Source organism: Citrus sinensis, chromosome 9, assembly GCF_022201045.2.
Source record: "Citrus sinensis cultivar Valencia sweet orange chromosome 9, DVS_A1.0, whole genome shotgun sequence".
Classification (NCBI taxonomy): Eukaryota; Viridiplantae; Streptophyta; class Magnoliopsida; order Sapindales; family Rutaceae; genus Citrus; species Citrus sinensis.
The window spans coordinates 17307677-17314054 of record NC_068564.1 but is presented as its reverse complement, the minus strand read 5'-3'; the positions used below and the strand labels follow the sequence as shown (position 1 = coordinate 17314054).

The 6378-nt window shown below is 34.6% G+C and overlaps 1 non-coding gene across 1 annotated transcript; it reads right to left on the bottom strand.

Annotated features, from left to right (window-relative positions):
- Positions 1–6068: 6068 nt before the first annotated feature.
- On the bottom strand, positions 6069–6172 carry LOC127900163 (small nucleolar RNA R71). Its single transcript, XR_008052180.1, has one exon. It is a non-coding gene; the product is annotated as a small nucleolar RNA R71 (small nucleolar RNA).
- Positions 6173–6378: the final 206 nt, after the last annotated feature.

Genomic DNA, 6378 nt, shown 5'->3' with positions numbered 1-6378 from the left:
ACCTATGGCAAACATAAAGAGTTCGTTGAGGCAGCCATAGATCTTGGTCGAAGCATAGCAGCGAGAAAATTACACTTGGTGTATGGAGGAGGTAATCGAGGGTTATCAAAAATGGTCTCAGAAGCAGCTTTTATCAGAGGAAGTCAAGTGTTAGGCATCATCCCAAGAGTCCTAAAACCATTGGGCAGTTCGTCTGACTCATCAACTGGAGAAGAGTTAGTCGTCTCAGGTATGCAAGAAAGAATAACTGAAATGCTTAATTATGCTGATGCTTTTATTTTCCTTCCAGGAGATCTTGCAACACTAGAGGCACTTATGACACTAGCATCTTGGGCCCATCTACACATTCACCAGAAACCCATCGGTTTGTTAAATGTCAATAACTTTTATGATGGCTTTATCGCATTTCTTAACCATGCAATAAAAAACTATTTCATTCCCTCTAATGCGAAAAAACTCTTTATTTGTGCTCACACTGCTAATGAGCTACTTGATATGTTACAAGCTTATCGACCGGAGCCAGACCCCTGGACCTTTGTGTTGGAGCGTCCAAATAATGATGGTAACAGTAGCCGCAGTAAGAAGTACAAATTAGATTTAACTCTCCGCCTGTAAATATTTTCTTCTGTGTTGCACCACCCAGGTGATGTCTTCTAAACTCTACTTCTTTCATTTCAAACATTGAGGACAATGTTTCGTTCTGGTTGGGGGGAGGGAATAGTCGACAATTGTGGAATTTTGGTTAAGTTTTTACTAATTTTTTGTTGTAGAAACTAACTGTTGCTAACTTTTTGTGTTGAAGATGGCTGAATATGGAGTGTAGTTACTCTAGAAACGCATCTTCATTGTTTGAAAAAAAAAATTCAAAAAAAAAAAATTCAGACATTTTCTTTTTCTTTATTATGTGTTTATGTTTATTTTTCTTCTTTAATTTCTCCTCTATAAATATACATTTTCCAACTTTTGAGTCGAAGATGGCTGAATATGGAGTGTAGTTCCTCTAGAAACGCATCTTCTTTTTTAAAAAAAAAATCATTTTCGTTTTCTATCATTTTACGTGTAACTTTTCTAATTAGTTTTTATACATCATTTTCGCATTTCTGCATGCATATTTTCCTTTCATGTTTAGAATAGGTTGGGGGGTAGAATGATGTTTTAAAAAAAAAAATGTGTGATTTGTTTTAACATTGGATGACATGATTAATTTCAAATTTTAGTATTTGTATTATCTTTGGTCTTAAGTGATATTACGCTATGTTTGTTACTTTACATGTTGATGTCGGAGACAAATGTGAGTTGCTTGAAGGAATGAACATGTCATAATAAGTACCAAGTGAGTTTTTGAGCCTATTATTTTTTTTTGGAAAATAACCATTTTGCCCACTCTTTATACAGCTTAGCAGTTTATTATTTTATACACGATCTCTAAATTACTTTTGAGTTAACCCTTAAAAAAAAAAATTGTAAAATAAAAAAAAAAGAAAAAAAGAAAAAGAAAAAAGAGTGTGTTGCTACATTTGGAGGCCCATCTAACTAGTAGATATGGAAGATTATTTAGAGCCCTAAAAGACGATGGAGAGGCCATCTTTGATCCGTTTGAGCCTTTCAAGCCATCCCTTTTATTTAATATCCATAGTTAACCCTTTTGAGCCTTTAAAAAAAAAAAAAAACCTTTTCTTTGTCAACTTATCATCTTGACCCACTCCGATTTGGAGTATTACCTGATATCTTATAAGTTCCATCACCTATTTATGTTTGAGAAAATGTAAATAATTATTTTGTTCAGTGAAGTTATGCCAAATAAAAGCAAAAAAAAAAAACAAAAACAAAAACAAAAGTTGTTGTTTCAAAAGAATAAAAATAGGTGAAATCCACCTTGGAACTTCCAAAAAAAAAAAAATTCTCTACATTTTTCTCAAACATACACTTTGTTTTCCTTATTTTCCTTCTTTGTTAGCCATGTCCCTAGCCTACGTTTCATCCTAATAAAAGTCCTTCTTGATTTTAGGGAACTATAGTTTGAAGTAGAAGCTAGTTATATGGGCTAAAAAGATGTAGTGATGCATAATTAAAAAAAAAAAAAAAAGATAAATAAAGTGGGTTGACTAACATTTTATTTGACTTGAGATCGTATTATTTCTAAGCTGAGGGCATATTTATTTCATCTTGGTGAGAGCATGTGATATCACTTCTTTATTATTTTCTCTCTCAATTACCATTCATTGGAGTGACTATTTTTATTGGGATTAATTTATTTGTGAGAGTGTCACTACTTCCAATGAGATTTTGGGGTTTGACATGTCATTCTTGAGAGTAGCTAAAACAAAGTCTACTGGGCTAATTCATGTGGATGGTTGATGTGGGTGTGATGTTGCTTTAGACTGGAGATAATGCTTATACTTTTATTTGATTGCTATCATTAATCTGATGGAATAAATACGAGTGTTTCTATTAAAACAACAAAAAAATTATTTTGAATTTGAATTTTGTTTTCGCTTCATTTGCTAGGGACTAGCAATAAGCTGGTTGGGGGGTGTGTTGAGTGTTAGAAAATGCATATTTATAAAGGAGAAAACCGTCATTTTACATTTTAAGTCTTACTAACAACCCTTACTTTTATATATTTAACCTTCTTGTGATTTAATTACATGTGTTTTATTTTAATTAAGTATTTTATGTATTTTAGGGGCATTATAGTCATTTCACAATAAAGGAGAGATCAGACGGCAAAACGGACATCACTTTTGAACTCAGGACGGTCGAAAACCTTAGGAGGAGCATAAAAGGAAAAATGGCACTATTCACATGTACGGTACTATTCACGTGTACGGTACTGTATACGTTACTGTTCACGACACTGTTCACATAGACAGATGATGACGTGGCATTGACCGATGATGTGGCATTGACTGATGAGGTGTCACGATCCTGTTGGACTAAAATTCTTATGTACTGTTGATGGTGACGTGGCAGCATATCAGTGGATGAAAAATCTCGCGTACGGTGCATGCATCACACAGGATTATTTTCAACCAAACCGCGTTACTGTTCATCCGGGTCAAACCGCGTTACTGTTCAAAGTCGGGTCAAACCGTGTTACTGTTCATCCGCGTGGTCAAACCGTGGACTGTTGACTGATGACGTGGCGCAATCCTGAGCGTCCAAACTGTTTTTAATCCGATGGCCATGATTTACTCCATGTATCTATAAAAAGGGGGCCTCCCCCCCCTAATTTGATATCTCTGAATCCATTTTTGGGATCCATTTTCTGTAATTCCTTCTCCATCTTGTATTTTCTTCGTATTTTAATAAATTTCCATTTTGCCCCTAGTTCAATTATGAGTGGCTAATTTTCTTTCAAGCTTGGGTTGAAGGTGAAGTCTCAACATGTGTCATGGGCTTAATTTGGTAAATTTACTTTCTCTTCCCCTCTAATTTTTGTGGATGTTTTGACTTCTCGTCGACAAATAATACTAATCTTGTCTAGATACCGCCTTGGTTACACCGGCTCTCTAGTATAAGGTTATTATTATTTGGCACGATAAGCCCTTAGCACCATATTGATTAGAGCGTGGTTCATGAGGTGTGGATTCCCCCCTCATGATTTAATTGGCATTAATACGGATTATTTAGCCCATGATGCATGTTGATACGGATCCAGATACCCAAGTACGTCAATTTAATAGATTTTCTCTTCAATTTATTCTCTCCATTGCAATTCCAATTTTAGAATTTATTCTCGCCATTTTAATTTAAGTATTAGCATATTCCAAATCATTTCCCCCATAAATCCAACTACCCATTTACAAAATTAATTCTATATATAATTAAAATCCACCTCCTCGTGGGATCGACACTCGTCACCATTAGTCTATACTACAATAGATTCGTGCGCTTGCGAGTACATTAAAATTTGCACAACAACTAACACCCTTACTTTTATGTATTTAACCTTCTTTTGATTTAATTCCGTGTGTTTTATTTTAATTAAGTATTTTATGTATTTTAGGGGCATCATGGTCATTTCACAATAAACGAGAGATTAAACGGCAAAACAGACGTCACTTTTGAACTCAGGACGGTTGAAAACCTTAGGAGGATCATAAAAGGAAAAATGACATTGTTCACATGTACGGTACTATTCACATGTACGGTACTATCTACGTTATTGTTCACGATACTGTTCACATAGACAGATCAATGACGTGGCATTGACCGATGATGTGGCATTGACTGATGAGGTGTTATGATCCTCTTGGTCTAAAATTCTTATGAACTGTTAATGGTGACGTGGCAGCATATTAGTGGACCAAAACTTGCGCATACGGTACATGTATTACACAGGATTATTTTCAACCAAACCGCGTTACTGTTCAAAGCCGGGTCAAACCGTGTTACTGTTCATCCACGTGGTCAAACCGCTTACTGTTGACTGATGACGTGGCGCAATCCTGAGCGTCCAAACTGTTTTTAATCCGATGGCCATGATTTACTCCATGTATCTATAAAAAAGGGGGTCTCCCCCCCTAATTTGATATCTCTGAATCCATTTTTGGGATCCATTTTCTGTAATTCCTTCTCCATCTTGTATTTTCTACGTATTTTAATAAATTCTTATTTTGCCCCTAGTTCAATTATGAGTAGCTAATTTTCTTGCAAGCTTGGGTTGAAGGTGAAGTCTCAACATGTGTCATGGGCTTTATTTGGTAAATTTACTTTCTCTTCCCCTCTAATTTTTGTAGATGTTTTGACTTCTCGTCGACAAATAATACTAATCTTGTCTAGTACTGCCTTGGTTTCACCGGCCCCCTAGTACAAGGTTATTGTTATTTGGCACGATAAGCCCTTAGCACCATATTTATTAGAGTGTGGTTCATGAGGTGTGGATTCCCCCCTCATAATTTAATTGGTATTAATAAGGATTATTTAGCCCATGATGCATGTTGATACGGATCCAGATATCCAAGTACGTCATCTCAATAGATTTCTCTTTAATTTATTCTCGCCATTTCAATTCCAATTTTAGAATTTATTCTCGCCATTTCAATTCCAATTTTAGGATAATTCAAATCATTTTCACCACAAATCCAACCACTCATTTACAAAATTAATTCTACATACAATTAAAATCTACCTCCTCATGGGATCGATACTCATCACCATTAGTCTATTCTACAATAGATTCGTGTGCTTGCGAGTACATTAAAATTTGCACAACAAGTTTTTGGCGTCGTTGACGGGGAGGTAAGTAATTTTAATTCATAGAATTAATTTTTGTGAATAATTCCATTTAATTGTTTTCTTGTATTTTTTTTAAAAAAAAGAAAAAAAAGGTGAATTTACATTTAAAGGTTAGTATTTCTTTTCTTTTTCTCTTCTTTAAAATTCTGTAATTTAATTTTCAATTTATTTTTCTTTGTAATTTTTGTTTATCTTATTACTTTAATTTTTAGTTAATTTATTTCATATATTTTTTTTAGTGTATTTTTATAGTAAGGTTGTAACAGCGTAATAAGGTTAGTATCATAATTTCCCCATCTTCTTTATTTTTATTTGTTGTGTTCCCATCTTTATTTTTATTTTATTTGTTTTGCATGCATGGTCGAAGGTCATTATTACTTAATCTTGAACCTATAGACCTTGAACTTGAGAAAACACTTCGCACACACAAACAAGTTAAAAATAAAATGGATTTGCAACCACAGGAGAGGCCATTTAAGGATTACTTCAGTCCTTTAGCTAATTTGAGCACATCATACATAAGATACCCAAATGCAGCTGCTAGAAGTTTTGAGTTAAAACCTAGTGTGCTAAATTGTCTCCCAACATTCTATGGCCTAGAAAATGAGGACCCGTATAATCATTTAAATGATTTTCATGCTCTTTGTCAAACATTTAGATATGAGAATTTTTCAGATGATGATGTTAAAATTAGACTATTCTCATTTTCTTTAAAGGATAGAGCTCGTTCATGGCTCAATACATTGCCTGCTAATAGCATTACATCATAGGAATAAATGGTAACAAAATTTTTGAATAAATATTCCCCAGTGCATAAAACCAATGTTATTCGCAGGGAAATCTCAGAGTTTACCCAAAGAGAAGACGAGCAGTTTTTTGAAACATAGGAGCGATTCAATGGGCTACTCTTGAAGTGTCCACATCATGGGTACGAGAAATGGCACCAATGCCAATACTTTTTAGAGGGATTATTGTCGAATGTGCAAGAATGGCTAATGGCAACAAGTGGAGGAAAGCTAATGTCAAAAAGTGCATCAGAGATTTGGGAATTCTTCCAGGGACATGCGGATAATTTCCAACAACGGAGTCAATCGCTCAGGAACACTAAAAGAATTAAGGGAGTAAATGAGGTTCACA